Genomic DNA, 12,265 nt, shown 5'->3' with positions numbered 1-12,265 from the left:
TTGAGGTTTGTGGTGGAAAAGGAAGTATCTTCACATAAAAAACTAGATCGAAGCATTCTCAGAAACTTTTCTGTTGTGACTGCATTCAACTCACAGAGTTGAACACTCCTTTTGAGAGCGCAGTCTTGAAACTCTCTTTCTGTGGAATCTGCAAGTGGAGATTTGGAGCGCTTTGAGGCCTATGGTAGTAAAGGGAATAGCTTCATATAAAAACTAGACAGAAGCATTCTCCGAAAATAGTTTGTGATGATAGAGTTTAACTCACAAACCTGAACATTCGTTTGGATGGAGCAGGTTTGAAACACACTTTTTGTAGAATCTGCAAGTGGATATTTGGACCTCTCTGAGGATTTCGTTGGAAACGGGATAACTGCACCTAACTAAACAGAAGCATTCTCAGAAGCTTCTTTGTGATGTTTGCATTCAAATCCCAGAGTTGAACCTTCCTTTGATAGCTCAGGTTTGAAACACTCTTTTTGTAGGATCTGCCAGTGGATATTTGGACCACTCTGTGGCCTTCGTTCGAAACGGGTATATCTTCACATAAAATCTAGACAGAAGCCTTCTCAGAAACTTCCCTGTGATGATTGCATTCAACTCACAGAGGTGAACACTCCTATGGAGTCAGCAGTTTTGAAACTCTCTTTCTGTGGAATCTGCAAGTTGATATGTGGACCTCCTTGAAGATTTCTTTGGAAACGGGAATATCTTCACATAAAAACTAAACAGAAGCATTCTCTGAAACTTCTCTGTGATGCTTGTGTTCAACTCACAGAGTTTCACATTGCTTTTCATAGAGCACTGCTGAAACATTCTTTTCGTAGTGTCTGCAAGTGGACATTTGGAGAGCTTTCAGGCCTGTGGTGGAAAACGAATTATCGTCACATAAAAAGTAGAGAGAAGCATTGTCAGAAACTTCTTTGTGATTATTGCATTCAACTCACAGAGTCGTAGGTTCCTTTTCAAACAGTAGTTTCCAAACACTCTTTCTGTGGAATCGGCAAGTGGATATTTGGACCGCTTTGAAGATTTCGTTGGAAAGGGGAAAATCTTCACAGAAAAGCTAAACAGAAGCATTCTCAGAAACTTCTTTGTGATGTTTGCATTCAACTCACAGAGTTGAACTTTCCTTTTGAGACAGAAGCTTTGAAACACTCTTTTTCTAGAATCTGCAAGTGGACATTTGGAGGGCTTCGAGGCCTGTGGTGGAAAAGGAAATATCTTCCCGTAGAAACTAGATAGAAGCATTCTCAGAAACTACTTTGGGATGATTGCATTCAAGTCACAGAGTTGCACATTCCCTTTGACAGAGAAGTTCAGAAACTCTCTTTTTTAGAATCTGCAAGTGGAGATATGAACCGCTTTGAGGCCCATGGTAGTAAAGGAAATATCTTCATATAAAAACTAGACAGCAGCATTCTCAGAAAATTCTTTGTGACGACTGAGTTTAACTCACAGAGCTGAACATTCCTTTGGATGGAGGAGTTTCGAAACACACTATTTGTAGAATCTGCATTTGGATATTTGGACCTCTCTGAGGATTTCGCAGGAAACGGGTTAAACCGTACATAACTAAACAGAAGCATTCTCAGAACCTTCTTCGTGATGATTGCATTCAACTCACAATGTTGAACCTTTCTTTGATAGTTCAGGTTTGAAACACTCTTTTTGTAGAAACTGCAAGTGGATATTTGGAACCCTCTGAGGATTTCATTGGAAACGGGATACACCGCACATAACTAAACAGAAGCATTCTCAGAACCTTCTTCGTGATGTTTGCATTCAACTCAGAGTGTTGAACCTTTCTTTGATAGTTCAGGTTTGAAACACCCTTTTGTAAAGACTGCAAGTGGATAATTGCACCTCTTTGAGGCCTATCGTAGTAAAGGAAATAACGTCATATTAAGACAAGACAGAAGCATTCTCAGAAAATTCTTTGGGATGATTGAGTTGAACTCACAGAGCTGAACATTCCTTGGGAAGGAGCAGTTTCGAAACACACTTTTTGTAGAATCTGCAAGTGGATATTTGAGCCTCTCTGAGGAATTCGTTGAAAACAGGATAATTTCAGCTAACTAAACAGAGGCAGTCTCAGAATCTTCTTTGTGATGTTTGCATTCAAATCCCAGAGTTGAACCTTCCTTAGAAAGTTCAGGTTTGAAACACTCTTTTTGTAGGATCGGCAAGTGGATATTTGGACCACTCTGTGGCCATCATTGGAAACGGGTATACCTTCACATAAAATCTAGACAGAAGCATTCTCAGAAACTTTTCTGTGATGACTGCATTCAACTCACAGAGTTGAACACTCCTTTTGAGATCGCAGTTTTGAAACTCTCTTTCTGTGGAATCTGCAAGTGGAGATTTGGAGCACTTTTAGGCCTGTGGTAGTAAAGGGAATAGCTTCATATATTTTGACCCCTCTGAGGATTTCGTTGGAAACGGGAAAAACCGCACATAACTAAACTGAAGCATTCTCAGAACTTTCTTCGTGATGTTTGTATTCAACGCACAGTGTTGAAACGTTCTTTGATTGCTCAGGTTTGAAACACACTTTTTGTAGAATCTGCAAGTGGATATTTGGACCCCTCTGAGGATTTCCTTGGAAACGGGATAAATGCACCTAAATAAACAGAAGCATTCTCAGAAATTTATTTGTGATGTTTGCATTCAAACCCCAGAGTTGGACCTTCCTTTGATAGTTCAGGTTTGAAACACTCTTTTTTAGGATCTGCAAGTGGATATTTGGACCACTCTGTGGCCTTCTTTCAAAACGGGCATGTCTTCACATAAAATCTAGACAGAAGCCTTCTCAGAAACTTCTTTGTGATGTTTGCATTCAACTCACAGAGTTGAACACTCCTTTTGAGAGTGCAATTTTGAAACTCTCTTTCTGTGGAATCTGCAAGTGGAGATTCGGAACTCTTTGAAGATTTCGTTGGAAACAGAATCAGCTTCACATAAAAACTATACGGAAGCATTCTCAGGAACTACTTGGTGATGTTTGTATTCAACCTCCAGAGTTGAACTTTCCTTTGGAAAGAGCAGCTATGAAACACTCTTTCTCTAGGATCTGCAAGTGGACCTTTTGAGGGCTTTGAGGTTTGTGGTGGAAAAGGAAGTATCTTCACATAAAAAACTAGATCGAAGCATTCTCAGAAACTTTTCTGTTGTGACTGCATTCAACTCACAGAGTTGAACACTCCTTTTGAGAGCGCAGTCTTGAAACTCTCTTTCTGTGGAATCTGCAAGTGGAGATTTGGAGCGCTTTGAGGCCTATGGTAGTAAAGGGAATAGCTTCATATAAAAACTAGACAGAAGCATTCTCCGAAAATAGTTTGTGATGATAGAGTTTAACTCACAGAGCTGAACATTCCTTTGGATGGAGCAGGTTTGAAACACACTTTTTGTAGAATCTGCAAGTGGATATTTGGACCTCCCTGAGGATTTCGTTGGAAACGGGATAACTGCACCTAACTAAACAGAAGCATTCTCAGAAGCTTCTTTGTGATGTTTGCATTCAAATCCCAGAGTTGAACCTTCCTTTGATAGCTCAGGTTTGAAACACTCTTTTTGTAGGATCTGCAAGTGGATATTTGGACCACTCTGTGGCCTTCGTTCGAAACGGGTATATCTTCACATAAAATCTAGACAGAAGCCTTCTCAGAAACTTCCCTGTGATGATTGCATTCAACTCACAGAGGTGAACACTCCTATGGAGTCAGCAGTTTTGAAACTGTCTTTCTGTGGAATCTGCAAGTGGATATGTGGACCTCTTTGAAGATTTCTTTGGAAACGGGAATATCTTCACATAAAAACTAAACAGAAGCATTCTCTGAAACTTCTCTGTGATGCTTGTGTTCAACTCACAGAGTTTCACATTGCTTTTCATAGAGCAGTGCTGAAACATTCTTTTCGTAGTGTCTGCAAGTGGACATTTGGAGAGCTTTCAGGCCTGTGGTGGAAAACGAATTATCGTCACATAAAAAGTAGAGAGAAGCATTGTCAGAAACTTCTTTGTGATTATTGCATTCAACTCACAGAGTCGTAGGATCCTTTTCAAACAGTAGTTTCCAAACACTCTTTCTGTGGAATCGGCAAGTGGATATTTGGACCGCTTTGAAGATTTCGTTGGAAAGGGGAAAATCTTCACAGAAAAGCTAAACAGAAGCATTCTCAGAAACTTCTTTGTGATGTTTGCATTCAACTCAGAGGGTTGAACTTTCCTTTTGAGACAGAAGCTTTGAAACACTCTTTTTCTAGAATCTGCAAGTGGACATTTGGAGGGCTTCGAGGCCTGTGGTGGAAAAGGAAATATCTTCCCGTAGAAACTAGATAGAAGCATTCTCAGAAACTACTTTGGGATGATTGCATTCAAGTCACAGAGTTGAACATTCCCTTTGACAGAGAAGTTCAGAAACTCTCTTTTTTAGAATCTGCAAGTGGAGATATGAACCGCTTTGTGGCCCATGGTAGTAAAGGAAATATCTTCATATAAAAACTAGACAGCAGCATTCTCAGAAAATTCTTTGTGACGACTGAGTTTAACTCACAGAGCTGAACATTCCTTTGGATGGAGGAGTTTCGAAACACACTATTTGTAGAATCTGCAATTGGATATTTGGACCTCTCTGAGGATTTCGCGGGAAACGGGTTAAACCGTACATAACTAAACAGAAGCATTCTCAGAACCTTCTTCGTGATGATTGCATTCAACTCACAGTGTTGAACCTTTCTTTGATAGTTCAGGTTTGAAACACTCTTTTTGTAGAAACTGCAAGTGGATATTTGGAACCCTCTGAGGATTTCATTGGAAACGGGATACACCGCACATAACTAAACAGAAGCATTCTCAGAACCTTCTTCGTGATGTTTGCATTCAACTCAGAGTGTTGAACCTTTCTTTGATAGTTCAGGTTTGAAACACCCTTTTGTAGAGACTGCAAGTGGATAATTGCACCTCTTTGAGGCCTACCGTAGTAAAGGAAATAACGTCATATTAAGACAAGACAGAAGCATTCTCAGAAAATTCTTTGGGATGATTGAGTTGAACTCACAGAGCTGAACATTCCTTGGGAAGGAGCAGTTTCGAAACACACTTTTTGTAGAATCTGCAAGTGGATATTTGAGCCTCTCTGAGGAATTCGTTGGAAACAGGATAATTTCAGCTAACTAAACAGAGGCAGTCTCAGAATCTTCTTTGTGATGTTTGCATTCAAATCCCAGAGTTGAACCTTCCTTAGAAAGTTCAGGTTTGAAACACTCTTTTTGTAGGATCGGCAAGTGGATATTTGGACCACTCTGTGGCCATCATTGGAAACGGGTATACCTTCACATAAAATCTAGACAGAAGCATTCTCAGAAACTTTTCTGTGATGACTGCATTCAACTCACAGAGTTGAACACTCCTTTTGAGAGCGCAGTTTTGAAACTCTCTTTCTGTGGAATCTGCAAGTGGAGATTTGGAGCACTTTTAGGCCTGTGGTAGTAAAGGGAATAGCTTCATATATTTTGACCCCTCTGAGGATTTCGTTGGAAACGGGAAAAACCGCACATAACTAAACTGAAGCATTCTCAGAACTTTCTTCGTGATGTTTGTATTCAACGCACAGTGTTGAAACGTTCTTTGATTGCTCAGGTTTGAAACACACTTTTTGTAGAATCTGCAAGTGGATATTTGGACCCCTCTGAGGATTTCGTTGGAAACGGGATAAATGCACCTAAATAAACAGAAGCATTCTCAGAAATTTATTTGTGATGTTTGCATTCAAACCCCAGAGTTGGACCTTCCTTTGATAGTTCAGGTTTGAAACACTCCTTTTTAGGATCTGCAAGTGCATATTTGGACCACTCTGTGGCCTTCTTTCAAAACGGGTATATCTTCACATAAAATCTAGACAGAAGCCTTCTCAGAAACTTCTTTGTGATGTTTGCATTCAACTCACAGAGTTGAACACTCCTTTTGAGAGTGCAATTTTGAAACTCTCTTTCTGTGGAATCTGCAAGTGGAGATTCGGACCTCTTTGAAGATTTCGTTGGAAACAGAATCAGCTTCACATAAAAACTATACGGAAGCATTCTCAGGAACTACTTGGTGATGTTTGTATTCAACCTCCAGAGTTGAGCTTTCCTTTGGAAAGAGCAGGTATGAAACACTCTTTCTCTAGGATCTGCAAGTGGACCTTTTGAGGGCTTTGAGGTTTGTGGTGGAAAAGGAAGTATCTTCACATAAAAAACTAGATAGAAGCATTCTCAGAAACTTTTCTGTTGTGACTGCATTCAACTCACAGAGTTGAACACTCCTTTTGAGAGCGCAGTCTTGAAACTCTCTTTCTGTGGAATCTGCAAGTGGAGATTTGGAGCGCTTTGAGGCCTATGGTAGTGAAGGGAATAGCTTCATATAAAAACTAGACAGAAGCATTCTCCGAAAATAGTTTGTGATGATAGAGTTTAACTCACAGAGCTGAACATTCCTTTGGATGGAGCAGGTTTGAAACACACTTTTTGTAGAATCTGCAAGTGGATATTTGGACCTCTCTGAGGATTTCGTTGGAAACGGGATAACTGCACCTAACTAAACAGAAGCATTCTCAGAAGCTTCTTTGTGATGTTTGCATTCAAATCCCAGAGTTGAACCTTCCTTTGATAGCTCAGGTTTGAAACACTCTTTTTGTAGGATCTGCAAGTGGATATTTGGACCACTCTGTGGCCTTCGTTCGAAACGGGTATATCTTCACATAAAATCTAGACAGAAGCCTTCTCAGAAACTTCCCTGTGATGATTGCATTCAACTCACAGAGGTGAACACTCCTATGGAGTCAGCAGTTTTGAAACTCTCTTTCTGTGGAATCTGCAAGTGGATATGTGGACCTCTTTGAAGATTTCTTTGGAAACGGGAATATCTTCACATAAAAACTAAACAGAAGCATTCTCTGAAACTTCTCTGTGATGCTTGTGTTCAACTCACAGAGTTTCACATTGCTTTTCATAGAGCAGTGCTGAAACATTCTTTTCGTAGTGTCTGCAAGTGGACATTTGGAGAGCTTTCAGGCCTGTGGTGGAAAACGAATTATCGTCACATAAAAAGTAGAGAGAAGCATTGTCAGAAACTTCTTTGTGATTATTGCATTCAACTCACAGAGTCGTAGGTTCCTTTTCAAACAGTAGTTTCCAAACACTCTTTCTGTGGAATCGGCAAGTGGATATTTGGACCGCTTTGAAGATTTCGTTGGAAAGGGGAAAATCTTCACAGAAAAGCTAAACAGAAGCATTCTCAGAAACTTCTTTGTGATGTTTGCATTCAACTCACAGAGTTGAACTTTCCTTTTGAGACAGAAGCTTTGAAACACTCTTTTTCTAGAATCTGCAAGTGGACATTTGGAGGGCTTCGAGGCCTGTGGTGGAAAAGGAAATATCTTCCCGTAGAAACTAGATAGAAGCATTCTCAGAAACTACTTTGGGATGATTGCATTCAAGTCACAGAGTTGAACATTCCCTTTGACAGAGAAGTTCAGAAACTCTCTTTTTTAGAATCTGCAAGTGGAGATATGAACCGCTTTGAGGCCCATGGTAGTAAAGGAAATATCTTCATATAAAAACTAGACAGCAGCATTCTCAGAAAATTCTTTGTGACGACTGAGTTTAACTCACAGAGCTGAACATGCCTTTGGATGGAGGAGTTTCGAAACACACTATTTGTAGAATCTGCAATTGGATATTTGGACCTCTCTGAGGATTTGGCGGGAAACGGGTTAAACCGTACATAACTAAACAGAAGCATTCTCAGAACCTTCTTCGTGATGATTGCATTCAACACACAATGTTGAACCTTTCTTTCATAGTTCAGGTTTGAAACACTCTTTTTGTAGAAACTGCAAGTGGATATTTGGAACCCTCTGAGGATTTCATTGGAAACGGGATACACCGCACATAACTAAACAGAAGCATTCTCAGAACCTTCTTCGTGATGTTTGCATTCAACTCAGAGTGTTGAACCTTTCTTTGATAGTTCAGGTTTGAAACACCCTTTTGTAGAGACTGCAAGTGGATAATTGCACCTCTTTGAGGCCTATCGTAGTAAAGGAAATAACGTCATATTAAGACAAGACAGAAGCATTCTCAGAAAATTCTTTGGGATGATTGAGTTGAACTCACAGAGCTGAACATTCCTTGGGAAGGAGCAGTTTCGAAACACACTTTTTGTAGAATCTGCAAGTGGATATTTGAGCCTCTCTGAGGAATTCGTTGGAAACAGGATAATTTCAGCTAACTAAACAGAGGCAGTCTCAGAATCTTCTTTGTGATGTTTGCATTCAAATCCCAGAGTTGAACCTTCCTTAGAAAGTTCAGGTTTGAAACACTCTTTTTGTAGGATCGGCAAGTGGATATTTGGACCACTCTGTGGCCATCATTGGAAACGGGTATACCTTCACATAAAATCTAGACAGAAGCATTCTCAGAAACTTTTCTGTGATGACTGCATTCAACTCACAGAGTTGAACACTCCTTTTGAGAGCGCAGTTTTGAAACTCTCTTTCTGTGGAATCTGCAAGTGGAGATTTGGAGCACTTTTAGGCCTGTGGTAGTAAAGGGAATAGCTTCATATATTTTGACCCCTCTGAGGATTTCGTTGGAAACGGGAAAAACCGCACATAACTAAACTGAAGCATTCTCAGAACTTTCTTCGTGATGTTTGTATTCAACGCACAGTGTTGAAACGTTCTTTGATTGCTCAGGTTTGAAACACACTTTTTGTAGAATCTGCAAGTGGATATTTGGACCCCTCTGAGGATTTCCTTGGAAACGGGATAAATGCACCTAAATAAACAGAAGCATTCTCAGAAATTTATTTGTTATGTTTGCATTCAAACCCCAGAGTTGGACCTTCCTTTGATAGTTCAGGTTTGAAACACTCTTTTTTAGGATCTGCAAGTGGATATTTGGACCACTCTCTGGCCTTCTTTCAAAACGGGCATATCTTCACATAAAATCTAGACAGAAGCCTTCTCAGAAACTTCTTTGTGATGTTTGCATTCAACTCACAGAGTTGAACACTCCTTTTGAGAGTGCAATTTTGAAACTCTCTTTCTGTGGAATCTGCAAGTGGAGATTCGGACCTCTTTGAAGATTTCGTTGGAAACAGAATCAGCTTCACATAAAAACTATACGGAAGCATTCTCAGGAACTACTTGGTGATGTTTGAATTCAACCTCCAGAGTTGAGCTTTCCTTTGGAAAGAGCAGGTATGAAACACTCTTTCTCTAGGATCTGCAAGTGGACCTTTTGAGGGCTTTGAGGTTTGTGGTGGAAAAGGAAGTATCTTCACATAAAAAACTAGATAGAAGCATTCTCAGAAACTTTTCTGTTGTGACTGCATTCAACTCACAGAGTTGAACACTCCTTTTGAGAGCGCAGTCTTGAAACTCTCTTTCTGTGGAATCTGCAAGTGGAGATTTGGAGCGCTTTGAGGCCTATGGTAGTGAAGGGAATAGCTTCATATAAAAACTAGACAGAAGCATTCTCCGAAAATAGTTTGTGATGATAGAGTTTAACTCACAGAGCTGAACATTCGTTTGGATGGAGCAGGTTTGAAACACACTTTTTGTAGAATCTGCAAGTGGATATTTGGACCTCTCTGAGGATTTCGTTGGAAACGGGATAACTGCACCTAACTAAACAGAAGCATTCTCAGAAGCTTCTTTGTGATGTTTGCATTCAAATCCCAGAGTTGAACCTTCCTTTGATAGCTCAGGTTTGAAACACTCTTTTTGTAGGATCTGCAAGTGGATATTTGGACCACTCTGTGGCCTTCGTTGGAAACGGGTATATCTTCACATAAAATCTAGACAGAAGCCTTCTCAGAAACTTCCCTGTGATGATTGCATTCAACTCACAGAGGTGAACACTCCTATGGAGTCAGCAGTTTTGAAACTCTCTTTCTGTGGAATCTGCAAGTGGATATGTGGACCTCTTTGAATATTTCTTTGGAAACGGGAATATCTTCACATAAAAACTAAACAGAAGCATTCTCTGAAACTTCTCTGTGATGCTTGTGTTCAACTCACAGAGTTTCACATTGCTTTTCATAGAGCAGTGCTGAAACATTCTTTTCGTAGTGTCTGCAAGTGGACATTTGGAGAGCTTTCAGGCCTGTGGTGGAAAACGAATTATCGTCACATAAAAAGTAGAGAGAAGCATTGTCAGAAACTTCTTTGTGATTATTGCATTCAACTCACAGAGTCGTAGGTTCCTTTTCAAACAGTAGTTTCCAAACACTCTTTCTGTGGAATCGGCAAGTGGATATTTGGACCGCTTTGAAGATTTCGTTGGAAAGGGGAAAATCTTCACAGAAAAGCTAAACAGAAGCATTCTCAGAAACTTCTTTGTGATGTTTGCATTCAACTCACAGAGTTGAACTTTCCTTTTGAGACAGAAGCTTTGAAACACTCTTTTTCTAGAATCTGCAAGTGGACATTTGGAGGGCTTCGAGGCCTGTGGTGGAAAAGGAAATATCTTCCCGTAGAAACTAGATAGAAGCATTCTCAGAAACTACTTTGGGATGATTGCATTCAAGTCACAGAGTTGAACATTCCCTTTGACAGAGAAGTTCAGAAACTCTCTTTTTTAGAATCTGCAAGTGGAGATATGAACCGCTTTGAGGCCCATGGTAGTAAAGGAAATATCTTCATATAAAAACTAGACAGCAGCATTCTCAGAAAATTCTTAGTGACGACTGAGTTTAACTCACAGAGCTGAACATTCCTTTGGATGGAGGAGTTTCGAAACACACTATTTGTAGAATCTGCAATTGGATATTTGGACCTCTCTGAGGATTTCGCGGGAAACGGGTTAAACCGTACATAACTAAACAGAAGCATTCTCAGAACCTTCTTCGTGATGATTGCATTCAACACACAATGTTGAACCTTTCTTTCATAGTTCAGGTTTGAAACACTCTTTTTGTAGAAACTGCAAGTGGATATTTGGAACCCTCTGAGGATTTCATTGGAAACGGGATACACCGCACATAACTACACAGAAGCATTCTCAGAACCTTCTTCGTGATGTTTGCATTCCACTCAGAGTGTTGAACCTTTCTTTGATAGTTCAGGTTTGAAACACCCTTTTGTAGAGACTGCAAGTGGATAATTGCACCTCTTTGAGGCCTATCGTAGTAAAGGAAATAACGTCATATTAAGACAAGACAGAAGCATTCTCAGAAAATTCTTTGGGATGATTGAGTTGAACTCATAGAGCTGAACATTCCTTGGGAAGGAGCAGTTTCGAAACACACTTTTTGTAGAATCTGCAAGTGGATATTTGAGCCTCTCTGAGGAATTCGTTGGAAACAGGATAATTTCAGCTAACTAAACAGAGGCAGTCTCAGAATCTTCTTTGTGATGTTTGCATTCAAATCCCAGAGTTGAACCTTCCTTAGAAAGTTCAGGTTTGAAACACTCTTTTTGTAGGATCGGCAAGTGGATATTTGGACCACTCTGTGGCCATCATTGGAAACGGGTATACCTTCACATAAAATCTAGACAGAAGCATTCTCAGAAACTTTTCTGTGATGACTGCATTCAACTCACAGAGTTGAACACTCCTTTTGAGAGCGCAGTTTTGAAACTCTCTTTCTGTGGAATCTGCAAGTGGAGATTTGGAGCACTTTTAGGCCTGTGGTAGTAAAGGGAATAGCTTCATATATTTTGACCCCTCTGAGGATTTCGTTGGAAACGGGAAAAACCGCACATAACTAAACTGAAGCATTCTCAGAACTTTCTTCGTGATGTTTGTATTCAACGCACAGTGTTGAAAGGTTCTTTGATTGCTCAGGTTTGAAACACACTTTTTGTAGAATCTGCAAGTGGATATTTGGACCCCTCTGAGGATTTCCTTGGAAACGGGATAAATGCACCTAAATAAACAGAAGCATTCTCAGAAATTTATTTGTGATGTTTGCATTCAAACCCCAGAGTTGGACCTTCCTTTGATAGTTCAGGTTTGAAACACTCTTTTTTAGGATCTGCAAGTGCATATTTGGACCACTCTGTGGCCTTCTTTCAAAACGGGTATATCTTCACATAAAATCTAGACAGAAGCCTTCTCAGAAACTTCTTTGTGATGTTTGCATTCAACTCACAGAGTTGAACACTCCTTTTGAGAGTGCAATTTTGAAACTCTCTTTCTGTGGAATCTGCAAGTGGAGATTCGGACCTCTTTGAAGATTTCTTTGGAAACAGAATCAGCTTCACATAAAAACTATACG

Source organism: Pan troglodytes, chromosome 19, assembly GCF_028858775.2.
Source record: "Pan troglodytes isolate AG18354 chromosome 19, NHGRI_mPanTro3-v2.0_pri, whole genome shotgun sequence".
Taxonomy (NCBI): domain Eukaryota; kingdom Metazoa; phylum Chordata; class Mammalia; order Primates; family Hominidae; genus Pan; species Pan troglodytes.
Note: the sequence above shows the minus strand (reverse complement) of the source record.